The 14562-nt window shown below is 41.0% G+C and overlaps 1 protein-coding gene and 1 pseudogene across 8 annotated transcripts in view; both read right to left on the bottom strand.

The window, feature by feature from the left end:
- CLYBL (citramalyl-CoA lyase) overlaps nucleotides 1–14562 on the bottom strand; it is a 256800-nt gene that overhangs the window by 217227 nt on the left and 25011 nt on the right. The gene's annotated exons all lie outside the window — the stretch shown is intronic.
- LOC123838784 (small nuclear ribonucleoprotein G-like) lies at nucleotides 12279–13895 on the bottom strand (annotated as a pseudogene). Its single transcript, XR_006789508.3, has one exon. The product of XR_006789508.3 is annotated as a small nuclear ribonucleoprotein G-like (transcript).

Raw genomic sequence — 14562 nt, forward strand, 5'->3', positions numbered from 1 at the left:
TGAGGTTTCCAACACTGTTCTTTATTACTGCCTCTCTAGAAAAGTATTTTTCTCATGAAGAATCACAGAACATTTAACATATAAGTTCTTCGGGCACCTGGGTGGCTCAGTCGGTTAAGCGACTGCCTTCGGCTCAGGTCATGATCCTGGAGTCCCGGGATCGTGTCCCGCATCGGGCTCCCTGCTCAGCGGGGGGTCTGCTTCTCCCTCTGACCCTCTTCCCTCTTGTGCTGTCTCTCATTCTCTCTCTCAAATAAATAAATAAAATCTTTAAAAAACAAAAACAAAAACATATAAGTTCTTCATCAATGTTTCAAATTTTCCCCACCCTTCAAACAGCAAGTAAGATTTGCCAAAGAAACCATGACATTGCAAAGGTACAGCTCACTGAAGTCTACTTAACTGTTACCCTTGTTATCTTTTTTACCTTCATGACATCATTTTTAAGGGTCTTTGTCTTCTTCACAGAACTGCACCTGGACTATCGTATCAAAAATGGGTGCCGATTATGGTATTTTAGTTAAAACTGGTTCCTGCGCATCATTGTCTTATGCTAGAAGAGAGCTGGCACTGGCAACAAAGGGTTGCTATTAATAGTACAACACAGAACACAAGCGGAAAACTTGAGTGAAATTATGTTTTTTAAAACCCAGTGTTTAGTGCCCAGAAAAGGGACAGACTGTGCAGCATCTGTGCTGGGGGGATATGGAACTAATAAATCATTGCCGTTTTTACTACACATAGGCAGAATATCGTAGGACAGCCAAAGCCAAACATTTGCTGTCCGAGAAAAATGATTTACATTCCAGGGTTTTTTTTCTTCTTTCCCCCACTCAATTTGAGAGTTTACTCATTTATGCATCCAAAATGATTTTATTACCAATTTAACTGTCCTATAATCATTAACAGTTTTTTATTTAGGAAGGGTTAAATTTATGAATGAAATATTAATATAAACATATACATCCTTATGTTCAAACATAAAACATTCATTTCAAAGTCTGATTTGCAGGTGTAAAGCCGCGTAACATGTAAATTAGGCTGAAAAAAAGATATTTTGATGCATATAAAAAGAACTAGTTTTTTTAAAAAACTACTAGTGAAGCTGGATGCTATCTCTTATCAGTCCAAGAAAGCAGTAAGAAAAGCATATATATCTTCTTGCTGAATTAATTTTATCAGATAATCAAAGCAAGTTTATAAAAGACCTTAAACACTGAGGAAGGTAAGATATCCTTCTTCGGTAAAATAACAATCTTAGGAAGATTTCTTAAGCTTCAGGCACATTTGGCCACCCTATCTGCTCTGGAATACATTAGTGTAATAAAAAGGGGCTTCTAAATAGTAATGCAGGCAGTTCCACTAATCACATTATCATCATAATGTATTGACAGTGAGAGAAGTCACAGAAAACAAGGACTGACAGGAAAACTGTTTCAGGATTCAAAGAACAATAGGCCATTTATTTTGGCATGCCATAATAATTTTACCTATACATTCTTTTAGAAAACTGGTAAAATTTAGGAAGCAGAGCCCTGGAAGGGCTAATACATATTAGGAGGCTTCTGAACAGTCAGTGGCATTCAAATTTTTGTCCTAGGACTTGAAAAGTTAAAGGCATGGTCCTGCCAATTGTGAGATGCCCTCTCCAACACAGACCACCCACAAGTACGGATTTTCCATCTGGTGAACAAAACAGACAGCTCCTTAATTATTTTTAAAAAGGATTTTTCTCCCTAACATACTTTCTTTATTTGTCTGTGACCTGGAACTTAATGGAAAACCTGGTACATGCCAACTTCATTTCTTATAATGAAACATCCTATTTTATTGTTTTAACTGGGGTTTTTCAAAGGCTCTAAGACAGAAATTATTACCCCCGGAACTAATGCTCCAAACCACCAAGACAATTCCAATGAACAACTGTTTTCTCAGAACAGAGAATATCTTGTTTAAATATTAACCACTGAAGTTTTCTCTCAAAACCAACATGATGAAAATAGGAGGGAAATTATTTTCAATCATTTTTCACTGGGCATCCATACGGCTAGTGTCAAAATCTATGGCTTTTCCAACAAGATGGCCACCTCTGCCAAAAGCCTGCTCAGAAATGCCAACTGTAATTAAAATCTGGCACCTGTCTTGGGCACCAAATTTGCTTCTAATATCTCCATGTTGAAATGTGTCTCAGCTTTGAGAGGACGTAAGATGCTTTTTGCCCTCTGCCCTTTGGAAAAACACTCAACTGGAAAAATTGACGGCTGTTATCCCGAAAATTACATTTTTTACATCTTAACTACACTACATCTTCTCTGCTTTCTTTCCCTGAATCTGTTTGTTTAATTAGTCCCAAGAGAATCAGCATACATTCCCTTCACACATTTTGTTTTTATAAACCTCAGGAAAAACAGGCAGTGAAGTTAAGTTCTTCCTAGTATGAAGTTGTGTTGGGGGTGGGGGGTGGCAACATGGATAGATTTCAATAAGAGGTTAGATACTATGGAAATGGGAAGCTATAGATGGGGGTGGGGTGCTTCCCTAAGAAGGCTTTTTAGACACTAGATCACTAAATCCTGATTTGATGCATGTTGTCGTCTCTGTTGTCTATAAGCTTGTGCCCCAACTATTGTTTTGTTGAGCTGGGGCTCTCAAAATCTTAGTACGGGTTTTGTTCTTCAAATAATCTGTAGCGTTTCCCAAGAAGAAACTCGCTTCTCTCTTATAAGCCTTTCAGATGCTTGACACCTGGCCCCACTTAAAGTGAGGACAGAGCAGTCTTAGGGTCCAGCTATCACACTGGAAGGGTAAATCTGTTGCACAGCTTGACCCCAACAAGCCCCACGGACAAAAGACCAGAGTGTGAGACCAAGAGCAGATTCACTGGAGGGGAAGCTCCTGGGCAGGGCCCCTGTCCACCTTTCCTACCGTCTTATCCCAGGGCGTAGAAGAGTGCCTTGCACAGAAAGGGTGCTCAATCAACACCTGCTGAAAGAACAGCAGCAGATCTGGGATTAATGTGCTTTTGTAAAGAGCACCTTATATTAACAGAGGGCCACACTGGCTTCAATAGTAAAAGGAATCTGATGATTATAAATTGTTGCAAGTGCAGGAAGATGCACTTCTGAGACTCGTTAAGGGGTGCAGACATGCAGATGTTCTGACCTTTGGACTTGCCAGCCTCCCTCTTCAGAAGCACTGTCAGCAACACCACTTAACCAGACCACCCAGAGCTCCTAGAACACATCACTCTTCACCAAAATGAAAAAGGGGTAAAGTAGTGTGACAGAATGTTTAAGGTACAAATATATTTTACTATTAAATAATATAGAAAGTGTATAAAAGTACTGCCCAATTTATGACAGAGTTCTGCTAAATTAAATTCACTAAGAATTTGCTTCTTAGAACTGAAAATGAATTTTTCTCCATGGAAAAGATGTTACAAATGATGGTTAGGGCCTCAGGAGAGCCCACAAAAACCCATTTAATCCCACAATGTCCCAAAGTGCTGGTTTAACGACACCCAAACACTTATGTAACCGCGTGTTCATGGGAAGAGAATCTGAGTTTAAACTAGGGAACTCCACAGCTATAGGAAAGACAGACCCAGGACACTGCTAGCAGCTTGTGGGAGCCCCCCACACCCCCACCCCGAAAGAAAGCCATCTCCCTGGATCAGAAATTCCTCGAATGCAGCATTTCTCCAAAGTTTTTTACTGCAACCCACAGGAAGAAACATATTTTATACTTTGTGTAAAACGTATTTTATACAAAGTTTTTTACTGCAACCCACAGGAAGAAACATATTTTAAAGATATTTTATATACTTTATAGCCCAGAAACACGCCCAACACCCCACACACACATATTAAAAGAAACAAGTTTTATAAAACGAAATTTAACATGTGATATACTCTGACCAGAAAAATTTCTCTTATAATTCATTTTTTAAATGCTTGTCATGACCTAATAAATTAATTTCCAGCTCACTTATTGGGATCCCCAGTCTGAAACACCATTGCCCTGAACGATCCAAAATGAGGAGCTAAGGGGTAGTGAGTGATGGCTGCCCACATGTGATTCTTCAACTTCCCATACCACATGACTAAATTTTAAAGTAATTATGAATAAAAAGATAAAAGACAATTTCCTGCAAATGTGTCAGAGATGCACATGTCCCTTTGTTCACGCTCCCACCTGTTTAATCAATTCCTTTCTCTTTCCTCTCTACCTGATCAAAGATACAGATGTTGGCAAAAAACCCGAGGATATAGATAATTATAGATACTAGATAACAGAGACTGCAAATCATGCTGACGAAAAGCTGATGATCTGTAAACTTAAAAAAAAAAAGTTTCTGGTTATTCAGAACACATGGATATAATTTAATCAATGCTTGGGCTTTCACCACCGAAGCAATGTGTAAACATTGCTGGTTGTGGGAATGTCATTACTACACCCTAGGTGCTGCCTCAGGACGCAGACAGAACCACAGTACGCCAAGCCTTGTAGCCCCTTCATACAGACCTGCTGTTTCTCTCCAGAAAAAAGTCAAAGATTCTGGGGATTCCAGAGTCAAGTGAGTACCTGCGAGGAACCTCATGAGCCCAGGGGCAAAGTCCTCGTGAAGGCCATGGCCAATGAACACTTGAGTTCAGTAGATTAGAAAAGGGCCAATATTCTGGTTTTCATGCTGGTGGTAGATTCAAGGAACCTGCTATGACCACTGCCAAGCCCTCCCATGTCTGCTTTGGCTAACGGTGACTGCATATTCCCATCCTCACAAGAGGAGCATTAGCCAAAGATGCAGTACTGGAGGGTCAGAGTGCCCATGGGATGAGACCCTTACCCCTCCTCAGCAAGTGGGCTTCTCAACCAAACCTACCTACAGTCAGAGGTCATAAAATGAGGATTCTTCCCAAAAATCTCTCAGAATCTTGCACTGTGTCTGAGAACTTGGGACCCTTCTAGGAGTTCCTCCTCGGGGAGTCATCTCTGCTATGTGTCCTAAGGGTTTTCATTAACACAGGTATGCATTTTTTGTATTCTGTCACATTTTATTTAAAAATTCCATTCAGGGGCACCTGGCTGGCCCAGCCAGTAGAGCATGCAACTCTTGATCTCAGGGTCATAAGTTTGAACCCCATGTTGGACACAGAGTTTACATAAAATAAATAAAATCTTTAAAAAGTAAATAAAAATTCTGGGGCGCCTGGGTGGCTCAGTCGTTAAGCGTCTGCCTTCGGCTCAGGTCATGATCCCAGGGTCCCGGGACCGAGCCCCACATCGGGCTCCCTGCTCAGCGGGAAGCCTGCTTCTCCCTCTCCCACTCCCCCTGCCTGTGTTCCCTCTCTCGCTGTGTCTCTCTCTGTCAAATAAATAAACAAAATCTTAAAAAAAAAAAAAGTAAACAAAAATTCCATTCAAAAAATTGGGGAGCATTATTTTCAAATTCAATTTTAAAAGTTTTAGTTTGAACTGACATCTCAAAAAAGGAAAACGCACCAATCTAATAAACACCTAATTCCATTGAGTTCACCTTGGGCTTATTTCTGTACTTTCATCCCTTCTATTGTAGGACTATTTTTAATAAATAAAGTGATTTTTTATTGGTATACTAAATAATGGAAAGATGCATACAGTGCCAACACCACAATATAAACAGCTTTGGTTCATTTGGATTCCTATCTTATCCATTTACAATTCATTTTAACCTATGTTATCAATGATGAATTACTCATATATTTTTTAAAGATTTTATTAATTTCTACACCCAACATGGGGCTCAAACTTACAACCTCGACATCAAGACTTGTACTCTCTATTTACTGCGCCAGCCAGGCACCCCTCATATTTTATTTTATTTTATTTATTTATTTATTTTTAAATTTTAAAGATTTTTTATTTATTTATTTGACAGAGACACAGCTAGAGAGGGAACACAAGCAGGGGGAGTGGGAGAGGAAGAAGCAGGCTTCCCGCTGAGCAGGGAGCCCGATGCGGGGCTCGATCCCAGGACCCTGGGATCATGACCCGAGCCGAAGGCAGACGCTTAACGACTGAGCCACCCAGGCGCCCCCTCCCCTCATATTTTAAAATCAGCAAAAGCATACTATATCAATTGGGGTTCTATCAACGGCAGATAATGTATGATTATATGTTTGTATTGGTGATCGGAAAAAAGACTCCCAGCAGGACTGAAGGCAAGAATTTTCAGAAGAACCTCCACAGACAAAAATTATATATTTTTCACATTTGGCATTTGTCAATATGGTTCATAAAACCAAACAATGAAAGTTCTGTTAGAAAAACAATAAATGTGAAACACGGTTAAAACTGGGTACTGATTTTTTTCTTTTTTAAAAAAGATTTTATTTATGTATTCGACAGAGAGATAGAGAGAGCCAGAGAGCACAAGTGGGGGGAATGGCAGAGGGAGAGGGAGAAGCAGGCTTCCTGCTGAGCAGGGAGCCCGATGTGGGGCTCGATCCCAGGCCCCTGGAATCAGGACCTGAGCCAAAGGTAGACGCTTAATTAAGACTGAGTTACCCAGGCACCCCCCTGCACTGATTTCTTTTTTTGGCAAGTCCTCCCATAAAGGAAATATATTTTTAGGAAATGCATCAGTGAGTATTTGGATTTGTACCTCCCACCATATATTCATACACATACATATGTGTATTTATGTATGTATGTCTATAACTGGGTACAGGCATACATATTTCCAGAACAGTAAAAGTCCTACAGTCCTTAAGATAAAATAGCAGGGGGCACTGCCCATTAAGTTATCAGTTCCAGGCCTTCACTTTCTAATTGACAACTTCAGGGCTACTTTTATCACTTGTCAACTTCAAACTGACACTCAATTTTTCCTTTTAGATGACGTTGCATCTGTAATACAGCAGTGTTTCTGACATACTGCAGCATGTTCTGCTAGGAATATTTCTTCAGAAGCACAGCTTAATAGAAGGTGGAAAGGCAGAAAACCTGCTAAATGTTTTTCACATCTATCAACTACTCAAAAGAATACTGTGGGAAAAAACCCTCATTTTTACACTTAAAATATTTTCCACTAGTCTTAGCAATAATTCCAACTATTTAAAGCGAGTAGATATGGATTTAAATAAAATACAAAAAGGTATCTGTTACAACAAAAAATATCTTCAGCCTAACATGGTGGAGTTAGTGAACCATTAAAGATGACATTTTAGGGCGCCTGGGTGGCTCAGTTGGTTAAGCGACTGCCTTCGGCTCAGGTCATGATCCTGGAGTCCCTGGATCGAGTCCCGCATCGGGCTCCCTGCTCGGCAGGGAGTCTGCTTCTCCCTCTGACCCTCCCCCCTCTCATGTGCTCTCTCTCATTCTCTCTCAAATAAATAAATAAAATCTTTAAAAAAATAAAATAAAATAAAGATGACATTTTATGTCAATTAACATATAAAAGCCACAGCAAAATATATCTGGCTCCAAACTAAATGATTTTTAAAAACCATGAGACAAGCAAAAATACTAAATAGTTAAGCATGCAACTGTCCAGTCTATTAAATTGCCTCATATGAAAAAAATAAATAAAATTGTTTTGATAGGTGATTTGAGCATCAGTTTTCATGATTTAAAAAAAGCAACCCAAAATAAAAGAATCAAACTTAATTAAAAAAAAATTTGTTTTAAGTAATCCCTACACCCAACATGGGGCTTGAACTCATGACCCTGAGATCAAGAATCACATGCTCCACCAACTGAGCCAGCCAGGTGCCCTGAAACTTAATTTTATAAGTATAAAATGTTAGATTAAAATCAGACCATTCTGTTTAATTAAACTCTACACTACTTAGGGAATATGCATTTTCAACTACATGTAGAGCAATCACATGCCTGGAATTTTCCCAGATAATTTCAAGTATTTTGTCCCATTATTCACTTCCACAAATGTAATCAAATCATGTGCTCAGTGAATACATCAATTTGTGGTTCTAACAATATAGTCACCTTGTGTAGGCAAAGAGGATAGATAGATTTTACATTTTATTTTGATTTTTGTTTCTGGCTTTCATGTGTTATATATAAATGCATTTAAATCATTGCTAAACCACTGGAGCACTCCTTTAAGAATGACTACAAATGCTTATGTTCTAGAATTGGATTTAGCCAAATAGTTGCTATTATGGTTGTCCATGTTTATGAAACAATGTATGATTAAAACTTAGTAGAACTATTTCCGCACTTTAGAGGCTTATACTCCAAAGAGTAACAGAATTTACAAATAATAATACATATGTGTGGGCACTAAATAACATGCTGTGTATATAGAGTGACCACAAGCCCTGGTTAGCCTGAAAGGTTTTGGCTGACACCTAATGCCCCAGTATCAATATTAATAGCACTCCTTTCACTCTCCAAAGTGTCCATATTTGGATGATAAATTCTAAGGCCACACTATTCATCAATGTGAAGATTGGTAGATTGCTGGTTTTCTTTTTTTTTAAGTAGGATCCTCGCCCAGCGTGGAGCCCAGGGTGGAGCCCAACATGGGGCTTGAACTCATGAACCTGAGATCAAGACCTGAGCTGAGATCAAGAGTCCAAAGCTTAACCGACTGAGCCACCCAGGCACCCCGATTATTGGCTTTCTAACAGCATTTTTATCACTATCATCTTCAAGATCTTCAAGTGGGTGATTTTTCAAAATTTAATTGGCTGTGACCTAAAATTTAGCCTTGCATGAAAGGGTGAACACAAAATACTAGGTCAGCATAGCCTTGTCAAAAGAATTCTACCTTTGGAACAGGACTGGTGGTTGGGATCCCAACTCTGCCTCTCAGTTTCATATTGGGGGAGGTACATAACCCTCTGCTCCTTGGTTCCCTGATCTGGCAATGGATATGGTTAACTGATGTAATGCCAACCAGCACAGGACTTCATGTCACTAAGGGGGCGCCTATGAGTCATACCACCCCGTTCAAACCCTGGCTCCACCTCTTAGTAGCTAAGTAACCTTGGGCAGAACCAGCCAGGGGGCCCTAATATCAGCCGCTCTGAATAAGAATTAAGCCAGATTGTATGTTGGTGATGTAGGAAAGACGTTATTAGGGTTCGAAGCCGACGGCAAGAAAGAATTCTTGAGACATCTTTGGTGCAAAAAGGTGGTTTTATTAAAGCACGGGGACAGGACCCATGGGCAGAAAGAGCTGCAATGGGGTCATGAGGAGAGGCCCATTATATACTTACAAGTTGGGAGGGGGTTAGGGATAACTCTCTAAGGAATTTTGGAATTCCAGGACCTTGAGGGGACTAGCTATTGTTGGGAAAAGTTCATGTATTACCATCTAATAAAACCTTAGTCACGAGACCCTTCAGATGTATATCGGTGGGCCATATGCTTGGGGGATGATTGCCAACACGTGTCTTGGAGGATTTAGAGATAAAGGAAGTTTCCAAAGGAATTCTTATACGTTAAAGTAGACTTACAGGATTGCGGGGGGGGGGGGGGGGGGGGGTCAGACTAGAATTGCCTTTTGCCCTTCGCATATTAACATCGAGTGAGTCCCTAGAGGAATGTCACTCTGCCTGTTTCAAGGACTTGTCAGTGGGTTCTAGGTAGTAAGGAAATTTAATAATTTTTCTTCTGCCTTTGTTTCCCACATCATTGGGATGGCAGTGTTGAGGAGAGAACTTCAGAGCTTTCAATTTAATGTACTTTTCAGCTCTTTTTTCATAAAATTAATTTTAACCATTTTAAAGTATACAATTCACTGGCATTTAATAAATTCATAACATTATACATGCATCACCATTATCTAGTTCAAGAACATTTTCATCACCCCAAAAGGAAACCCCATACATATTAAACAGTCATTCCCCATTCCCTCCTCTCCTCTAGCCACTGGCAACCACTAATCTTTCAGCTCTTTTTAATAGTGTTTATTTCTAAGGTGATGTTCTCCATCTGCTCATTCATTGTGTGTATATTTACACACACTTATTTACCATTAAGTCCTTGAACATACTTATGGCTGATGCTTTAATGTCCTTGTCTGTTAATTATAACATATGGATCATCTTGAGTTTGGCTTCAATTAACTGCTTTCCCCCTCGTTTCCTCATCTATATAGTGATTTTTTTCTTAATTGTATTGATATAATTGACATATAATATTGTATTCATTTAAAGTATACGACATAATGATTTGATACAGTGATTCTTGGTTAAGACTTTGGACATTATGATTAATATGTTCTAGAGATTCTAGATTCTGTATATTTCTCTGAAGAGTGATTTTTATTCCAGCTGACAGTTAATTTGGCTGAACACAAACACCACACTCTGCCTCCTCTGTGGTGAGCAGCAGCTAGGATTTCTACTCTGTTCTTTCAGCTTCCAGGGGCTGCTTTTCCCCCAGTTCCACTGGAAGTTCCTCTACACACACACACAGCTCAGTGGCTAGCCAAGGATTTGTGCCATTTCATATGTAAATTTTGGAATTTATTCCCTCTTGGCTCCTTTCCCTCCTAACTTTCTGGCTGCTCTGCCAGCCTCTACCTCTGCCTTCTAGCACCTCAATACAGTACGGCTGCAATTTTTGCAGCGTACATAAGGTAGATTTAGAAGTGCCTTCAGGTAAAAAACCATCAAGTTGCAAACTTTATCCAATACAGTCTCTGTTTCAAGGGTAGATTCTACTCTAGTTTCTGCCTGATTGTGCTTGCTCTCCACTGCCTTAAAATAGTTGGGTTTTTTTTTAAGATTATATTTATTTATTTTAAAGAGAGAGAGTGAGAGAGAGAAAGAGAGAGAGAGAATGAGTGGGGGGAGGGGCAGAGGGAGAAGCAGTCCCCAAATAGTTGTGTTTTTTTTTTTTTTGCATGGGGCACCTGGATGGCTCAGCTGGTTAAGCATCTGCCTTCGGCTCGGGTCATGATCTAGGACTCCTGGGATCGAGCCCTGCATCGGGCTCCCTGCTCAACAGGAGTCTGTTTCTCCCTCTGCCTCTCCCCCCACTCATGTGCACTCTCTCTCTCAAATAAATAAGGTCTTTAAAAAAATAAAAATATTTTTTGCAAATTATATAAATGTTATGTACAGTGGGATTAGTGCAATCAAGCTACTTAACCATTCATGGAAACTACCTCATTTTTAATAGCTACATCATTATTATTATGGTATGACTATACCATAATTTACTTAGCTAACCTCCAATTTATGGGCATTTTATATTATCATCTCTTTGGGTAACAATAAAAGAATCCTCCTTTCCAAAGGTGTCCAGACTAGATGACTGAAATATAGTGATTCAGTGAACAGGCTTCAGAAATGGGTTTGGCTTCTGCTCCATCCCTTAGTAGGTATGTAAATTTGGATAAGTCAATTAACTTCCCTGAATCTCATTTTCCTCATATGTAAAATGAACCAAAGGGTTTCCTCCTGATAATATTAATACATAAAAGCACAGTGCTTGGCACAAGAGCTCAATAGAGTGTAATCCTCCTCAAAAATAAGAACAGGGTACAGAAGAGGGCAGATCTGGTATTAAGATGAATAGTACAGGGTAAGTGGGGACAAGAGAGATCAGTTGGGATGGGAGGTCACAGGGGAAAGGCGAAAGAGAAGAGAAGAAAAAAGAGAGGCCAAAAATAATATATCTTTGTACAAGATAAGAATCCATCAAATGATTTTCTGGTTCAGAACTACTTTAAATGTTTTTTTTTTTTTAATTTTATTATTTATTCATGAGAGTCAGAGAGAGAGAGAGAGAGAGAGAGAGAGGCAGAGGCAGAGGGAGAAGCAGGCTCCCCACCTAGCAGGGAGCCCGATGCGGGACTCGATCCAGGACCCCGGGATCATGACCCGAGCCGAAGGCAGAGGCTCAACCATCTGAGCCACCCAGGCGCCCCCAGAACTACTTTAATCAACACTTGTAAAATAGGCAAAGTCCCTGCCCACAACTTTTGCACTTTTAGCACTTCTCTGAACCTTCTAGGGTCCTGGTGCCTGAGTTACAACTACAAAAATTGTTTTCAGGAACTGTCCTAGCCAGCAGCCTTCCTAAAGCTTCCCTCAACCTCAGGAAGACCTCACAAAAACATTAATGCTTGCACTACAAGGAGCTCCAGAGTAAAGAAAGGAGAGGAGGCATAAAAGAACAGGATGGCTGGGCGCCTGGGTGGCTCAGTTGGTTAAGCGACTGCCTTCGGCTCAGGTCATGATCCTGGAGTCCCAGGATCGAGTCCCACATCGGGCTCCCTGCTCGGCAGGGAGTCTGCTTCTCCCTGTGACTTTCCCCCCTCTCATGTGCTCTCTCTCTCTCACTCTCTCAAATAAATGAATAAAATCTTAAAAAAAAAAAAAAAGAACAGGATGGCTTACAAAGAGGCATTTCACAATTTATCAGGACAATATCTCCCACACTGCCTCTCAGAAAAGCATTGCTTAAGTGGCCCATATGACAGTTAAACAAGGAATGCCCTGAGCTGCTTCTGCAGGAGGGGATGGGGATGTGTGGCCAGCATCCAAGCACACTTCTGCTGGATGAGAACAATCTACTTTCAACCTGGGCCTCACCCTTGGAGGGGTGCAGAACACAGCGGCAGCAAGCAAGGCTACCTAAGTAGAGAAACCATATCCAACCAACTTTGGGCACCTCTCAGAGCTAGTGAGAGTGAACAGAGCCTTTCTTTCCTTTTCTTTTCTTGTTTGGACTATTATAAAAGTTTATTTAACAAAAAATTCAATATGAAAATGCACACGACCTGATTTTTATATTGTAGTAAAACAGGTACTATGGAGAGGGGACATGTGGAAGGAGTTGATTTCTTCTGATGAACACACCCATTGTTTATACTTGTTCCAAGGCTTCTAACATGATGATACTATTTCCTCGTATTGTTCTGTGGCCCACTAGTTGCCATCTCCACACATTCATCTATCACAAGATTCATAAACGGATGGAACCCCCGCAATATTCCTTGGACATGTCTGCCACCATTTAATTTCAATGATAATTTCTTGTCCATAAATTTTTTCAACTTGGGAGGGTGAGCTTTGCTCATGGTGTCTACTCGGCGAGCTCAAAGATGCCTCCAAATGGAATTTGAGGCGTCCCTCATGCTCCCGTGGTAGGCCCGGCATTCGAACAGAGCCTTTCTGACCACATCACTGGAGAACACTACCCTGGTGATTCTGAACACACATGTTTGCAGAGATTGCCTTCAAATGAATAAACACCATCTCTGAGCTGACAGACATGTACCGAAGTAGTCTGAGATCCTCAAGAGAGGATCAACATAACATCTCCTTGGAAAAAAAAAAAAAAGTCTTATATAGGAACCAGGCCTAAAATGGGAATCCTGAGCAACAGGAACCTAAGGTCTAAAGGGGACAGTGGTTTCTCCCAGACAATACTTATCTCTTGGTATAGGGCCATCTCTCTCTTGCCCAGTCCCATCGATGTCCTTTGGAAAGAACTAGACCTTGATATGAAGCACAGAAATATTACTGAATGCCTACAATTTTCTCTGGGTCACCAATGGGAATTGGATAGGCTGTTTCCCACTGGCCAGATTAAGAGACAAGCAATAGGGCTGCAGATGAACCTGGGACTCTCACTGCCACAGGATCCTGGAGCAGGAGGGCCATCACTAAGCCACAGGGACAGCTCTGATCTGATAGGGGGAGAACCAGGGACATTTCAGGTAACTTACCTAACTCCTAGAGGAGGGCAGGCAGTGGGGACATGGAGCACTGATATTTTTTTTTTTAATATTTTATTTATTTGCTTGCTTATTTATTTTTTGAGAAAGAGAGAGTGAGCAAGCACGAGCAAGGGGAGGAGCAGAGGGGGAGGGAATCTCAAGCAGACTCTGCGCTGAGCATGGAGCCCAACATGGGGCTGGATCTCATGACCCTGAGATCATGACCTGAGCCTAAATCAAGAGTCGGACGCTTTACCAACTGAGCTACCCAGGCACCCCAGGGCACTAAGATTTAAAGTTACATTTGGGGGCGCCTGGGTGGCTCAGTTGGTTAAGCATCCAACTCTTGATTCAGCTCAGGTCACAACGATATCAGGGCCATAAGATTGAGCCCTGCCTTGGGCTCCACGCTCAGTGCAGAGTGTGCTTGAGATTCTTTCCCCCTCCTTCTCCCTCCCCCTCTGCTCTACCCCCTGCTCACATGTGCATGTGCTCTCTCTCTCTCTCTCTCTCAAATCATAAATAAATCTTTAAACAGTCACATTTGTACTGGTTAGGAGGCAAAGCCTGGAGCACCCTGATATACACATCGTTATGCCCAGGTAGATTCTGTAGACTGTTTTCGATCTGCAAAATGAGTGCTTGAATTCTTACCTAATCTGGTTTTCTTCATGGCTTCAGTTAAAGAATCATTCTTGGGATCATCAGCAGAGATCCTGAAGCTGGGCTGGCCCACACTCAGGGCCATTTGCCATTTCCACATGTGACCAAGAACCTGAATTCTGCCCTAATGTAGGGGAACCCTCCATCTTATGAGCCAATGGAAGCTGGAAATGCTTCCCTATTCCCTCAACCCCAAGAGCTCTGCCTGTCACACA

Source organism: Mirounga angustirostris, unplaced genomic scaffold (genome assembly GCF_029215605.1).
Source record: "Mirounga angustirostris isolate CCGP_5_RB_7025 unplaced genomic scaffold, mMirAng1.0.hap1 SCAF_3, whole genome shotgun sequence".
NCBI lineage: Eukaryota > Metazoa > Chordata > Mammalia > Carnivora > Phocidae > Mirounga > Mirounga angustirostris.